Genomic DNA, 15,950 nt, shown 5'->3' with positions numbered 1-15,950 from the left:
TCTGATTTTTAATTTAATATTATCTACCCAACTTTGAGATGAATTGGATGCAAAATGTGAAATAAATATGAATTAAATAAATACGTAGGTGTGGTAAGATTCTATCCTGTCCACTCCAGGCCTTCAGAGGCCTAAATGCAAATCTAACCTAAATAATTTTGTTTACTATATGCCTTTATATTTATCCCACATCTGGAAAAGGTTGAATTATTACTGTGAGTCATACAGTCAGTCAGATGGATTAGGCATGTGAGGATAGCACATTTGTTCAGTACAAACTTCATTACAATATCTTGACTGTATTTATGGACAGTGTTGAGAAGCGATTCTATTTCAGATGGTATTTTTCTGTACAGCATCAGATCATTCATATAAAGGAGGAAGGCTAGGCTGCCACATGTTGGATAGCCATGGCCTGACTTGTTCAGTATTATTGATAGGGGAATCAATGCAATGACAAACATTAGTAGTTATAACGAGTCACCTTGAAATATTCCTCTCTTGATATTAACTTCTCCCAGTCTACCACCATTGATCAGCAGCTGTCTTCCATTGTGCCATTGATCTTTGCACAATGTTTCTGTTATTTTTACTGACTAATAGGCACTTCATTATCAATAATTATTAGTACTTTATTATTATTATTATTCGCAACAATAGAATTGTATCACAGCGGCCAGTTGTTTCGCCGGATTTGGCATTGATTACTAGTTGGGCCCCACCCAGGGGCCTAGGACGTCGTAATGTATTTTCATAATATGCGTGCAGTTCCAAACAGTGAGGCTTTTTGCATTTGACTGATGGTGATTTTGTCGATTTTTAACTGTTTTAAATGTAATTCCAGTGCTTTTGGAATAGCACCCAGTGTGCCAATTACAACTGGAATTACCACTGCTGGTTTGTGCCATAATCGTTGAATTTCTATTTTCAAGTCCTGATATTTCGTGATTTTTTTCATATTCCTTCTCATCAACCCTGCTATCACCTGGTATTGCGATTTCTATGATTGTAACCTTATTTTTCTCAACCAGTGTGATGTCTGGTGTATTATGTCTGGTGTATTATTATTATTATTATTATTATTATTATTATTATTATTATTATTGTTGTTGTTGTTGTTATTGTTATTATTATTTTCACTCTATTCTTCTCTTTTGTAATAATCCAATCATTCCAATATCTTTTCTCATGACCTATTAGGGATTGGGAACAAGATAAAAAATATATATTGAAAGGTACTTTAATCAGGCATGAAGTTGTCCAAGTGGCATGTAGAAGAGTAATCAGCCATGATTCACTCAGACCTCATCACATTGATCATTAACAAAATCTCTAACTACATGAACAGCATTAACTGTCATAGCTTGACTATACATATTCTAGCAAATGACATTTTGATAGACTACCTTTTTGGAGTTAGAGAGCCATCCCCCCCACCAGACTGCATAATTTAAATTGCTAAAAAGAATAGTTATTTAAACACCAAGGCCCATATCTTGCCAGATGTGATTAATTAGACTTCATCCCACATAGCATCACTGCCTTTGATGGAGCAGGTTGTCTCAAACAAGTGATGTGGCCTATCGCTCACTGTTGCAGCCCCTTTAGCTTAGTTATTTAAGCTGGTTTATTCACTTCAAAATGGAAAGCATAAAGCAAAATGTTCACAGTTCTGGAAGTATAAAGGCATTAATCAGGTATCAATTACTATTATATGATAAAATAAATAATAATGGAAAAGGACTTTTGTGTTACATTGGGAATTTATGAAATGAGCAGACTATCAGTATGAAAAGAATTATCTGTGATTTTTGTTCTTCAGTCTTCCTCCCCAAACTAATCCTCTGCAGAGGAATTAGACTGTAATTATCAGCACTTCCAAAAATTATTATCTCAGCATACTTACTCTTGATTCCTCTTATCCACCAACAAATCACTTTTTTATTTATTTATTTATTTATTAGACTTATATACCGCTTCATAGAGCTTTCAGCCGTCTCTAAGCGGTTTACAGATTTTTTTTTTAGCAAATTGAGTCAGCAATTAGCAATTAGCAAGTTTAGCTAATATTTATTTTAAAGAAATTGACGATGGATGATTGGATGGATGGATGGATGGATGGAGGGAGGGAGGGAGGGAGGGAGGGAGGGAAGGGTTTTGCTAGGGGTTTTTAGCACTTTTTTGCACTTTTTTGCAAATATGCAGCTCACTAACCAAGGAAACAGAAAATGAACAGATGCATAGAAACAAGATTATCAGGAGACGATCAGTATGATTAGAGCTATGGATCCAGTATCTGTTTCTTTTGCTAGAGGATGGACCACAGCCTCATCAGGAAACATTTTTACAGAACTGTGGAAAACAAGTAGAATCCCGTGAATCAAAGAACTGCAGGAGGCATCTTGGAAAAGGTGTGTTTTGGTGGTAAGTGATTCCCTGTTGAGAGGAACCAAGAGAGTAAACATTTAGATCTAATATGATAACATGGGAAAGCGTTGCCTTACAGGTGCCTCATGAGGAGGAGGGGGTTATATAGATTATTCAAATCTCATTGTTCTACACTGTTCATTCATTATATAGAATAACAGAGTTGGAAGGGACCTTGGAGGTCTTCTAGTCCAACCCCGAGCTTAGGCAGGAAACCCTACACCACTTCAGACAAATGGATATCCAACGTCTTCTTAAAAACTTCCACTGTTGGAGCATTCACAACTTCTGGAGGCAAGCTGTTCCACTGATTAATTGTTCTGTCAGGAAATTTCTCCTTAGTTCTAAGTTGCTTCTCTCCTTGATTAGTTTCCACTCATTGCTTCTTGTTCTACCCTCAGGTGCCTTGGAGAATAGTTTGACTGCCTCTTCTTTGTGGCAACCCCTGAGATATTGGAACACTGCTATCATGTCTCCCCTAGTCCTTCTTTTCATTAAACTAAACATACCCAGTTCTTGCAACCATTCTTCATATGTTTTAGCCCCCTAATCATCTTTGTTGCTCTTCTCTACACTCTTTCTACAGTCTCCACATCTTTTCTACATCGTGGCGACCAAAACTGAATGCAGTATTCCAAGTGTGGCCTTACCAAGGCATTATTAAGTGGTATTAACACTTCACGTGATCTTGATTCTATCCTTCTGTTTATGCAGCCTAGAACTGTTTCATTCATTTGCGAATGAATTACATAACCAAAAGAGATATTGTAAGAACTTGTGGAAGCTAAGAGTCTCTGAGCAATGAGATGAAGAAACTGGAATCACAAATAGTTTTCCTCCTCATTTTCTTTTCCATTTGAGGACCATGGTTCACAAATAAGAAAAAAATAAACAAGATTCCAGAAATCAACCTCTGGCTATGTTGATGTATTCAGTGACAATGGAATGTGTTACCTTCAGAAAGGACTCCTGAGAGAGACAAATCTACTGTTTATATAAACTGAGAAGGAAGTGTTTGGAAGCTGGGAATTCAGTTTGCAGTGCTAAATCAAAAAAAAAGCCGGAAGACCTTAAATATTTCTACATCCATACATAGCACATAAATAAGAAGAACTAGACATTTTTACTCAGAAAGACAAATAATCATGATTGGTAGCTAGCACTGAAAAGCTTCAAAAGAAAAAGATCCAAGAAAAAAGCTAATCATGTTATAATATTTAATCTATTTATCCATCCATCCAGTGGTGGGATTCAGCCAGTTCGCACCTATTCAGGAGAATTGGTTGGTAACTTTCTAAGTAGTTTAGAGAACCGATTGTTGGAAGAAATCTCCTTTTGTTTTTTTTTCCACTTTACAGGGCTAATCCTGTAAGGAAGGCAGGAAAGAAACATTCTGGTGTTGTTTCTAGCCTAATCCTTATTGCCCTGCTTACAGAAACTGCCTCTCCAGTTAACCCTTATTACATTGTACCAACAGCTAAGGCGAAGCGCCCATCGACCTGAGTGGCCAAGCCCACCCAGTCACATGACCACCGAGCCCCACCTACCCAGACAGTCATTAGGGCAGAGAACCGGTTGTTAAATTATTTGAATCCCACCACTGCATCCATCCATCCATCCATCCATCCATGGACATTCAGGAATTGGAGCAAAGAAATCACTTGGAAGGTATTTGGGTATAAAATGAGAAACAACAGTGAAAAATGGGAGAAACAAAATATCTTAAGAGTTTATTGTAAACTGCCTAGGCAGGAAAACAATACCAGTGATGTCTTTCAATGTCAGATGGCCAGTCCTTTCCTGAGACATGCAATACTAATAATGTGAGTGTCAAATTATTCTGACATCTTCTGGGAATCTAACTCTTCCAAGAGTCAATAACAGATTGTTCTCTTTCTGGCAACTTTATTTGTCAGTAAGTGGAAGGCGGAATAAGGGAGGCTGTTATCTTCTACAGAATTTTCACCAACACAAAAGAAAAGATTAGCAAGTACATGTGACATTTGGAGGGAAATTATCGTGTTATTCTTGAACTTGTGATATTCAAAGGAGGAGGAACTGAAAAGCATCAGACCTGCATAATAATAATGTTCAGAATGTCTCATGAATTCTAAGGAGATAAAAATTTTAATCCTGAAGGAGGTCCCCCCCAAAAAATAGAAAATCTTGTAAAACAACATGCTAAATATCACATCTATAGTGAAAGGAAAGATTATTTATTTTTATTTTTATTTTTTATTAACAAACATGTAAAATATACACACACAAAACTTAGATGTACACCACATTTACACAATACAATATGAACAGGAGCTTCCTGTTCTTTCTAATAGCAATTACCAATTGATACCGCTCACCTTATATTATTTCCCCTTCTATTGTATTTCATTTGGATTTCACCATTCTTAACCCTCTTATTTTACTCATAACTATTTTTGTTTGAGTTTTGTTATATTCCTTCATTGATTCTTGTTTCTTTCCTCCATCCACCTATACCATTTATCCCATATCTGGTAGAATTCTGATTCTTCTTTTCCCTGGATTTCTTTAGTTAATTTGTCCATTTCAGCACAATCCATAACCTTTCTTATTATTTCATCTTCGCTTGGATAAAGGAAAGATTATTTAAATAATAATTATTTTTTAAAAAACCCTCAAATGGAAGGTTGAAAAAGGAAAGTGGTAAATTGATAATAGGTGAAGGTGGGTGACAAGGCAGATCTTCTTAAATGTGTCGGAGCCATGATTGGCTTCTTCAAACCAATTTCATTCTTTGTTGTGATTATTAGGTTAATAAATCACGGCAACAACATTTTCAGGGCTAGCACCTCAGGAAAGCTTCTCACCATATTTAAATCAATAAAGTGATTAATAAGATGACTATCAGTAGAGGAATTCAGAACTTAGAAGCTCTAAATATTAAGAAGAGTGTGACAGAGCTACCGGCTCAGAGAGGATTGTTCTACCCTTTGAACATCTAAGACAAGGGTCCCGAAACTTGGCAACTTTCAGACTTGTGGACTTCAACTCCCAGAATTCTCCAGCCAGCTGGCTGGAGAATTCTGGGAGTTGAAGTCCACAAGTCTTAAAGTTGCCATGTCTGAAGACTCTGGTCTAAGAGATGCTGCTCTCATAAGCAGCATAACGGCTATACAGATAGAAGATTTTGTTGGATTAGTTGCACTTTAGCATGACTTAAACCTTTCTTAACATTTAAAAAAAAAAGACATCCATATTGCTTGCCTGTGCGGCTACTAGGAGAGTTCAGAAAGTTGTTCCTCCTTTACTTTATAATACTTTTTAGGGAATTTATGAAAAGACAAAAATATGATGTTTCAGATTCCACTTTTTAAATCAAAACCAAGTTTTGTTCAGTTTGCTTGTATTGCAAAAAGTTAAAGCTAGAGGGAGTAGCTGGTTCAAATATGTTGAAGAGAGCATTATGTTGGCTATTTCAGTAATAGATAAAATGTGATGCATGTTCTAAATACACACATACACACACACACTTTAATGCCCATAACATACAGTAAAATCTTAATTAAAGATTATAAAGATGGACAAAAAAAGTGTTCATTAAATCTCAAGTTCTGTTAAATCTGAATTGACAATATTTACATTATTGTTTCTTGACAAATGACTTGATACTACTTGCAGCCATTTATATCGTTTGTATTTTAAGCCACGATGCAAACAAATACAAATATGAATTTAATATTTCAAACGAAAATATTATTTACATTACATACTTTTGAGGACTGTTTTGTGAGCACTATAATTTGTTGTTTAGGGGAGTGAGTGTGATATTAAAAATAAAATTTGGTCATTTGCAACTGAAATTTCCCTGAGTAGAAGTTTTATTTGCATCGTAAATGTTTACCACAAACTCATCTATTTGCTATTTTAATACTTCAACATCTTATTTATTGTTAGAATAGCACTATATAATTTTATTTCTAAAAGATTGCAATTCATTATTACATTCATTGTTGGCAATATTCATTGTAGCATGGTGTGTACATTAGATATTTGGAATCAGAACTTCAAAAGCTGTTTCAGAGGATTCAAGAAAGGAATCAGCAATTTACTGCTTCCACATGTCAAGAGCATTCATATCTCACAAACAGAGTTACTATATTCTTTTCAAAATATCTATTTAACTTAATATCCTGTAAAATCAGGAGTTTTAAGTGTGACCTGGAAATTGAAACTGGGTAATGTATTGACATTATAAGATTCTAATAATGAGTTTGTAAATGTTGGGGAAAGTAACCTTGTTTTGGCCCGCCAGTGGCTCACAGAGCTGGCAGCTGATTCTGACAGTGAGGAGGTTGGGGAGGAAGATGGGCCAGTCCTGGAGTCTGGGGAAGATTGATGAGGGCTCTGTGTCGGAGGCAGAGAAGGGGCCAGAGCTGTATGCCAATTATCAGCTGCCTTCAGAGTCAGATGACAGTGAGGCAGATGCACAGCTGGAGCCTGTTCCGAGTGTATGCATGCGCGGAGTTGCCAGATGAAGGGAACAGTAAACAGGGGTTGACTTGGGAGGAAGGATACAGGTGGATGATGAATGCCTCTCCCAGAGGAAACAAAAAGGAGTGAAAGGGGAGTGGAGTTTGTAGGAGACAATTAGTTCGCTTAATTGGTTCGTGACTGTCTGAGACTCCTTGCCAGGTTTTGCAGATATAGGCCTGTCAGCTCTCCAAGCCAGATAAGGTCTGTGACTGTAAATCCTCCCTTGAAAGACTTTGCTAGATGTGAATGAGCAGAATTCACAATAAATTAATAAAAGGGTTTTTTGTCGGGACAAGGAGTTTGCTTCCTGCTCTTGGGAAGCCTAGGTCAGAATATAACCCTCTTGATGAGGGGTGTCTAACTTGCATCATCACAGTGGTATCACACAATCTATTGTGACTTTTTGTCCTTCACTCTAACTGGGCATGGGCGTGGCCACTGTGTAACACATCCAGCCTGTGGGCTGCGAATTTGACAACCCTGTTCTTGATTAAATAACTAAAGGTTCTGATTTTGCAGACAAGACTTTCTATTGTGCTGAGGTCTTTATTTCTTCCCCCTTTCTGCTTTAAAAAATAAATAAAGCTAGCTGTTTTGCTTTCTCATACATTGTGCTTTAACATAATTCTCACTCACTCACTCACACCAGCCAATTTAAGTTGGCAAAATTCCTAACATACAAACTTTCTTGGTACACAACTGTTAAATATGAGATTGTCAGAGAGAGACAACTCTTACTGAAATTTTTAAAAGCTCTTTTCATCATCTTTACAAAGAAATATTAAGGATTTCATTGCATTGATTGCTGTTGTTACTTATTCATGACGACCTTGAGAAAGATCAATTCATAATTATTCTGAAGCAGTCTTAAGCTCTTTTACATAGTATTATGTAATATAGAAATGCACAATCTGATTCTTTGGTTACATGTTTCTAAACTTTGCAATATCTAATGTGACAGATGCAGAAAAAATATTGAATTCAAGACTTGGGTAATCACATAATAATATTACATTTTAATTAAGTGCAAATACCAATGTTTAATAATTTAAACAATATTTTTAAAGCAATGTTTCTCAATCTTAGCAACTTTAAGTTTGGATTTCAACAACCATGTTGCATGGGGAATTCTGGAAATTGAAGTCCAAACATCTTTAAAGTTGCCAGGGTTCAAAACGCTGCTTTGTGCTTTATATCTGAAAAGCTAAGTGTGAACCTCAGTTCGGAAAAAAAAAGTTTGGATCTTGTAACATTTGTCTACTGAAGCACTATAATACAGCGGCCAGTAGTAATTGGCCATTTTGTAATAGATTGTTAACTCAAAAGGAATTAATTGAATGAGCCTTTCAACAGACCACTTTAGAGCAGAAAAAAAAGAGTGCACATTTTAGCACATAAATTAGTGTGCTTTCCAAGATTTTCCCCCCATCATGAACTTGTTCTATTTGTGCCATGCCCTTTAAAAACTTTCCACACAATGCATAAAGCTGCATCATACTGTATAGAACATAAGTAATAGTTACATGGTGGGCTGCTATGGTTTTCCCAAGTTCGGGTGAACCCATAGCTAATGTTATGGCCAGTTCGGAAAACCTCCAAATCCCACCCCTGGCTGGCCCCGCCCACCCCACACCCACCCACCTCACCCCTCCCAGGAGTCCCCACACAGCCTCTTTTGAATGTGAGGTAAGTACAGAGCCTGCATGGGGCTCAGGGAGGGAGGAAAATGGGTCTCCCAGAAGGCCTCCCAAGCCTGGGGGAGGAAAACCTCCAGAGCCTGGGGAAGATGAAAGTGCCCCCCCCCCCCATGGTGCAGGAGGCTGACTAGGCCATGCCACCATCGCCACGCCCATCCAGTAACCGGGCAGAGAACCTATTGCTGAAATTTTTGAAGCCAACTCTGATTAGATTTATATGTGAAAGAATATTTTAAGGGCATGAGTTGCATGCTAATGGTTAGCTTCCCACTTTGCATACAGAAAAAATTAGCTAGAATTGTAGGCTGTACAATTTATTTTAAAGATCTAGCTTATTGAAGAAAAGAAGTGTTTATTGACAATTTTATGGATAAATGTATTTATAAGAAGCAAAATATTCTGTAATCTTAATAAACATAGAAAAGGCATGATAATCAGTTTAGATCTTATTTTAGATTTAGAAAATTCATGCAAACTTGATCACTGGCTCTGCATGATGTAGCAGAAGCAAAGGAATACGTTTGCTAAATTAAACAAAGTAAAAGACATTTAGTAGCCTTAAATATAGCAAGGCGGATTACTGTATAGTAGAGCATGACAACATGAATAGTCCTAGTTTATTAAAAGTTGCATCGTTTTAGCTGTTATGCTGTTACTCATTATACTGACTTGTTAAATGCTCTTTCAGAATAAGGGAGTATAAGTGTGGAGTCCTGCTGAATTTCCTGTACCGTATTTTAACAAAGCTGATAATAAACAGACATTTGGACCATAGTATTAAGATTTTCACAAAATGTGGTGGCTATAAGAAAGGCTTTAAATCAGATCTTATAGCTCCCCCATGTGGAAATTTAAAACACTGAATGTAAAAATGAAATAAAATTAGCAACAATACTATTTACATTATTTAGAATTATGTTTTTATAATGTATGTTTTTATAATATATACTTTTGGAGGCAAACTCTTTAACAAGTACCTTTGACAATCTGATTTTAGATGGCAAGATTACAGAATTATAAATACTTCATAAAGTGGTTACTTATTGTTTTAACACAAATAAAAAGAATTAAAAAGCATACCTGTCATTGTATATCTTGCTAAAATGTCTGAAGTTTCAGAAAAATGAATATATAATGGAAAGCTTCTATGATCTGCAGTCTTGGGTCCAGTAATTAGTGAGCCAGATTTCTCATTTTTGTTAGGAAACCTAAGGTTTTAATACAGGAGAAAGTAGTTCTCTGTATTTTGACACAATCTTTTGTTTCACTTATATATTATCAATTTCTCCTTATTTTCCTCTACATTTCATTTTCTTTAACTGCTTTATAAAACTAAGGTTATGTATTTTCTCAGGCAGAAACTAGGAATGTCAGTCATATAAAAGTTCACCTTGAATTCAGTTCACAAAACAAATTGTATGATTATTTTAAGATATGGCCGTGTATGTTTGCTCTTAAATTTGCTTTTAAGGCTATCTGTAATTTATCTATGAGCAATAAAGTGAGCTGCTGTTAGATATGACTTGAACCAGTCTTGATTCATTGTTGAGATATACATGAGCATATTCAGGTATACATTAAAATAAAATAAAAATTACAGAGCCATGGTTGACTCAGCTTTCCATCCTTACGAGGTCAGTAAAATAAGGATCCAGATTATTGGAGGCAATATTCTGACTGTAAAACCATTTAGAGATGGCTGTAAAGTATAAAGCTAAGTGCTATACAGTATATACTGCAGTTATCTTTTCAAAACTAATTCTCCCTTCTTTATCAGCTTTAGGCCTTTTTCAAGTAATATGTGGCCTGAAGTGAGTGCTCCGGTCCCCATTTCAATATTTATTTATCAACATTATTAGAAGTATTTAAAAATTACTTTTAAACATTCTCTTCTGCAAATAATTAGCTTTGTTAAGCGTAGAGATTTTTATTCTAGATATTCCTTCTCTTCAATTAATAACTGGACATGAGCTAACATAAATTTCTGTCCTTAGGGACAACTCTGTGAATGTCCTAGAGCAGCGATGGCGAACCTTTTTGGGCTCGTGTGCCATAAGTGGGGGGCATGCAGGGGGGGTCGTGTGTGGGTGTGCCACACCCAGAATGCAATGCGTGACACACACACACACACACCCAGTGTGCTACAGGTATGACCCCCTCCCAATTTTTTGCATGCTTTTTTCACCCTCCCCAGGCTCCAGGGGCTTTATAGGAGCCTGGGGAGGGTGAAAACAGCCTCCTCCACACACACACCCGAGGCCCTCCAGAGGATTCAGGGACCTTCAGGAGGCTTCCCTAAAGCCTCCGGAGCAGTCAAAACGACCCTCCGAGGAAACCTGAAGTCACAGCTACAGGTTGTTTACTGAAATGGGCTTCAAAGGATCTGTCCAAAATGTGTTTCAAAAGATTTCACCCTCAGAAGTCCTTCCCCAAGCTGTGAACTCTTTAATGGGTCCTGCCTAAATTGTTATCTTAAAAATCCTCTCCCTGCTGCGCTTGGTATCTAAGTTAGGATTGTGCCCTTTAACAGATGTAATTAGTGATTTCCACCGGAATTTCCAGCAATTCACAAAGGCAAGACTGGCGTAGCATTTTTGTTCTTGGAAAGCTAGGCTTCCAGCATGCAGATGCAACAACAGCATAGTTATGTCCTTCAAAGTCATCAAAGAAATTATCTGAAAATCCCTTTCCAAGTTCTTCACTTTAACAACAATCAGAATTTTAAAAGAGTTCAAGAAAAAAATAGAAGTATTTTTTTAATCAAAAAGGCGTCGTTTTGAATAATTTCTCAACAGAAATACATATGCCAGAAAATAGATTTTTGTACATTTTGAATTTTGAAAATAATGCTAGAACGATAGCAACAGAAGTTGGACTATGTCAAATATTTTAACAATCATAACATTACGCTGCAACCCCCAGCATTTTAATGCTTTTTAGGAAGTGGCATTTAATTGGATTTTCAGCCTTTAACAGTGATGGAAGACACACACCTACAGCACAGAGCCTGAAATTTTATGCATATTTTAGAATTAAGATGAAGTGAAAATGAAGACGTTCCTTCATAGTAAATTTTAAGGTGATTCAAATACAAGCGTAATTTCCTTCACCTTTTTTTTTTACTTTCCAGACAGGAAAGATTTTTGCCAAAACTCAAGTTTTATTCATCTAATGTATCTTATGAAAGAATATTTTCAATTAAGAAAATGAAATTTTTTAAATCCAATCTAACATGGTGCTAACCTCTACTATAAATTTCAAGGAATACATGTCCATAATTTTTCATGGCTTATTAGTGGATATTGCAAATGATGGAAAATATGTGTCTCTTTATTGCTTAAGGAAATATTCAGCAAGTTCGTCGAAGGAATGAAACAGGAAACTGTGAGACTTTGCAAAAGCAAGCTAAAGGCAACCTTCCACAAAGGCAACAGAGAATAAAGGGCTTAAATACAAATTGCTTTATTCTGGAAAACAGAAATTGATTTCTCCTGAATTGTATTTTAGATCTCCTTGTTGCAATATTCACTTTTTAAAAAATAAGGAAGTAGGTTTACCTATGAGCCAATCTGAGGAAAGTTTTGTGGAAGCTAATAATAGCACAGTGAATTGTGGCTGTTGGTTAAAATGACATAAACTTTGTTCAGTAGCCCAATTTCCTTTCTTACTTCACACTTTTAACAATTATCTCTCAGTATGCTCCATGCATTGTGTATGTGTGTTACCAAAATTGGGATTACTGAGTGGGTTAAGGAGCTCTCTTTTGATAAATTAGAAAGTTTAAATTATTTAATTTAAAAAAATTCAAGGCTTTGCAATGATCTCTTAGATTTGATGCTGTATGTCCTATGTGAATTTGCTTACACTGTCTAATTCGCTTTAGATTTGCAGTTTTATAATCTTAACACCAGAACAAAAGTATACATAATCTGGATGAAAAATGATCTTTCAAAGTTGGTTATGTTGAATATGGTACTAGCATAGGGAGTGTTTCCACTATAGCAATCTTTAAGTGTATTTTTATTCTGAATGTTCTTCCTCTTATTTCATCATCACCATGTCTGCTGCTGTATTATGGGATTTTTGCAATATTTTAGAATGAATTCTCAAAAGGATTCTTAGGGAAGAGAAAATTAAAATCTTTTTTTTTTCATTTTGTTCTTTGGATCAGAAAACTTTGCCAAATAGCAATAGTAATGTTTTTCCTTCCTCAGTTGCATCATCATTTTTTAAAAATCCCCTGGCTGTTAGTTCTGCTTGGTAGTAACATTTGATGATTTCTTCATTTTCTTCGATTATCCAGGCTTTGCGCTTTTGTTCCAGTCACTTTGCAGTTGCAAAGTGGGGAAGGTATAGCATCCTTTTATACTGTAGGAAGTTATCACCCAGACCACTCCCAGAAAAATGAAATATCCTAGGAAATATTGAAAAGGCAGACTATTTCTCCGGATGTGAAAAGGAAGAAACATGTTTTAAAAGACAGAATAGCTGCCTGCAGCTTCCTGCCCATCCCACTTTGTCAATGAGCCATTAAAGCCTGATCTAGTCCACTTTACATAATAAAGAGTTCTCCCCTTCAGCTCCATAGTGATGGGATTAAGGCATGATAATATTGGCCCTTTACCCAACTCGCCACATGGCATCTGAGAACTCAACCAAACCTGGATTCAAAACACAGCCCAGAGTTGCCCCTGCATGGGCCCATGGGAGTCTGACAACCAATCAGAATACAAGCTCAAGATCAAAGGCCAGAGAGGGCATAAAACCAGGGACTCAGATTCTCTTCCTCCCTTCCCTTCTCTTCTTCTCCACCACCATTGAAGCATGTGATCACCTTTTCTGTTCAGGACTCAAGGCATGTGGTCCTGTCCACCATTAACACCATCTTTCCAAGCAGCCTCCATGTCTCCAGTGTCTTTTTCCCCACTTGGAGCTGAACCCAGAAGGACATTTCTTCCAACAATACCTCATGACATACCCTGCACCAGGCACTGAGTTGTACAAAAAAACCAAGATGGCAGGAGTTACATCACTGGAAGAAGCAAATGGCAGAGGCAATTCTAATTCTTATAGGAGCAAAGCAATTCTTAAGCGAAATAGCAAGTTATTATTATGTCCCACTAATTCTACCTATTCTGCTATTATTATGTCATGCCACTTCAATAATAATTGCTATTAATTACACTTCATAAAAATAATCTTAACTGAATAACAAAACAAATCTTAATTGCCTCCATCAAAGAGTTTATAATAGGCATATATTGAGGAGACAAAATCCAGAGCTTATTTTAAAAAGATTCTGATTAAACTAAATTTCCAGTCAACTATTAACATATCTTCAGTCAAATATCTGAACCTCATTTTTAGAGATATTTTATTACTTTTATCATTTTTATAAATAACTCAAGCCTCTTCCTCCTATTTTCCCCACAATAACCCGTTAAGGTGAACTAAGTCGAGAGAGAGTGACTTTCATGCCTAAAGCGGGATTAGAATTCATAGTTTCTTGGTTTCTAGCCCTGTGCTTTAACTCCTGGACCAAACTGGCTGTTTTATTTAAAAGACCATAAGATATATCTCTTTCTGGCATTTTTAAGTTTAACTACAGATAGTCCTTGTTTACAATCATTCATGTATATATGACCAAATTTTCATAGCACACCCATGATCATGATTCAGACACTTGGCAACTCACAATTGCAACACTCCAGTGACATAATCAGCCTTCTGAAATGTTCCTGCTGGCTTCTGACAATTGAAGTCACTGGGGAAGCCAGTAGGGGGTAGCAAAAGTGATCACATGATACTGCACATAATAACTCTGGAATTTGCTTAAGGATGGCAATTGGAACTGCCATTGTAATTAAACATGCTCATTTAATATTGCACTTTGCAATCTGGTCACTAAGTTGGTAGTTCCAATTAACATCATTAAGTGAGAACTGCCTGCATAAACCTTTGAGTCTTTCCTTTAACAATTTCTATTTGTTTTTCTTTCAAGTTTTATTACATTTATTGGGATTACTATTTTGGGTGCATTTTAATAGTCTCATGAGTTGTTAATAGCATAATTTAAAGGGACAATGAATGCAAAGCCATTATACTTTGAAATGTATTATTTGTGAAGGCAAGGAGACAAGTTTGTTTATAGTTATTTATAGTTACTTATCAAATTAATGTCATGAATTAATCATTACCGGGACTGTGGTCTTATGCTAGTTCTTGATGTGTGTGCTCTGTCTGTTTCTCAGTCTTTTTCTTTTTGTGACTTTTTAGAAACTCTACAGAAAAGAAAGAACATCTCTCTATAAAAAGATGCTAAAAGTTCCATTAGGGACTACCTGTTAAATCATACATTCCCAAAGTTAATGTATTATTTATGTCTTTATTCCTCCTTCCTCCGGCCAAGTGTGAGAACCTCCTTGATTCCCAAGAGAAAGTATTTTATTTTGACTACACAACCCCAGCTATCTCTAACCCCTCCCCGCCCCCTATCTCTCAGCTCTAGTGTGGCAGAACTGAAGCCCCAAGATGGCTTTGGCCAGGCCAGCTTCAGAGTTGACAAGAGCAGTTAGATGCTGCCATGCAAATATTTTGATCAAAAACCTTTGTATACCATTCCTCTATTTTGTTACATTAAATACCATGCCTGGAATATATGTGGATGTCCATTTATGAATCTAACAATAATCCAATGGTGGGTTCCAGATTCTGTTCCAACTGGTATGGTTGGAACAGCCCTGGCGTCACCTACATGGATGCGTGCAGCGCATGCATCGTGCTTGCCTGCGATGTTTCCGCAAGCCTCCGTGATGCTCTAGCTGCTCGGTGGAGCGTTGCGCAGGCGCCGTACACGCCATGCGCGTGCATGGAAGTGCCAAATTCTTAAAGCACAGGTAGGGAGCTTGGGCGGGCAAGTGGGCCCTCCGGAGCACCGTACTGGAACGGTATGCAGTGCTCCGGGCAGGCTCCGGCACGCCCATACCGGGGCATACCATCTGCAACACACCACTGCAATAATCATACAATTTGCAGTGGAAAAGTTATGTTGATCATTCAAAATATAAGAATATTTACGTTAGTAGAGAAGTTATTAATTATCACACAGTACTCAGAAAGGTTGTTTCTCAGCTTCGCTGATATAACTATAGATGAAGACAACAATGAAGGTTGGTTTTAAGCAAATCAAAGATCTGATAACTGTAACTAAGTCATATCAATTTCATGCATATTTCCAGCTAATTTTTTATTGTTTGTAATATAAGCCTGATCATACAAACAGTCCTGAATCGTTCATTTTCTTTCTGAGAAAGA

General features: G+C 36.7%; 1 non-coding gene across 1 annotated transcript; it reads left to right on the top strand.

The window, feature by feature from the left end:
* The first annotated feature begins 9,104 nt into the window (after nt 1-9,104).
* On the top strand, nt 9,105-9,231 carry LOC116513609. The gene has a single exon (XR_004256014.1). It is a non-coding gene; the product is annotated as a small nucleolar RNA SNORA66 (small nucleolar RNA).
* The last annotated feature ends 6,719 nt before the right edge of the window (nt 9,232-15,950 follow it).

The sequence above is a fragment of the Thamnophis elegans genome, chromosome 9 (assembly GCF_009769535.1).
Source record: "Thamnophis elegans isolate rThaEle1 chromosome 9, rThaEle1.pri, whole genome shotgun sequence".
NCBI classification, from domain to species: domain Eukaryota; kingdom Metazoa; phylum Chordata; class Lepidosauria; order Squamata; family Colubridae; genus Thamnophis; species Thamnophis elegans.
Note: the sequence above shows the minus strand (reverse complement) of the source record. Positions and strands in the feature narration are given on the sequence as shown.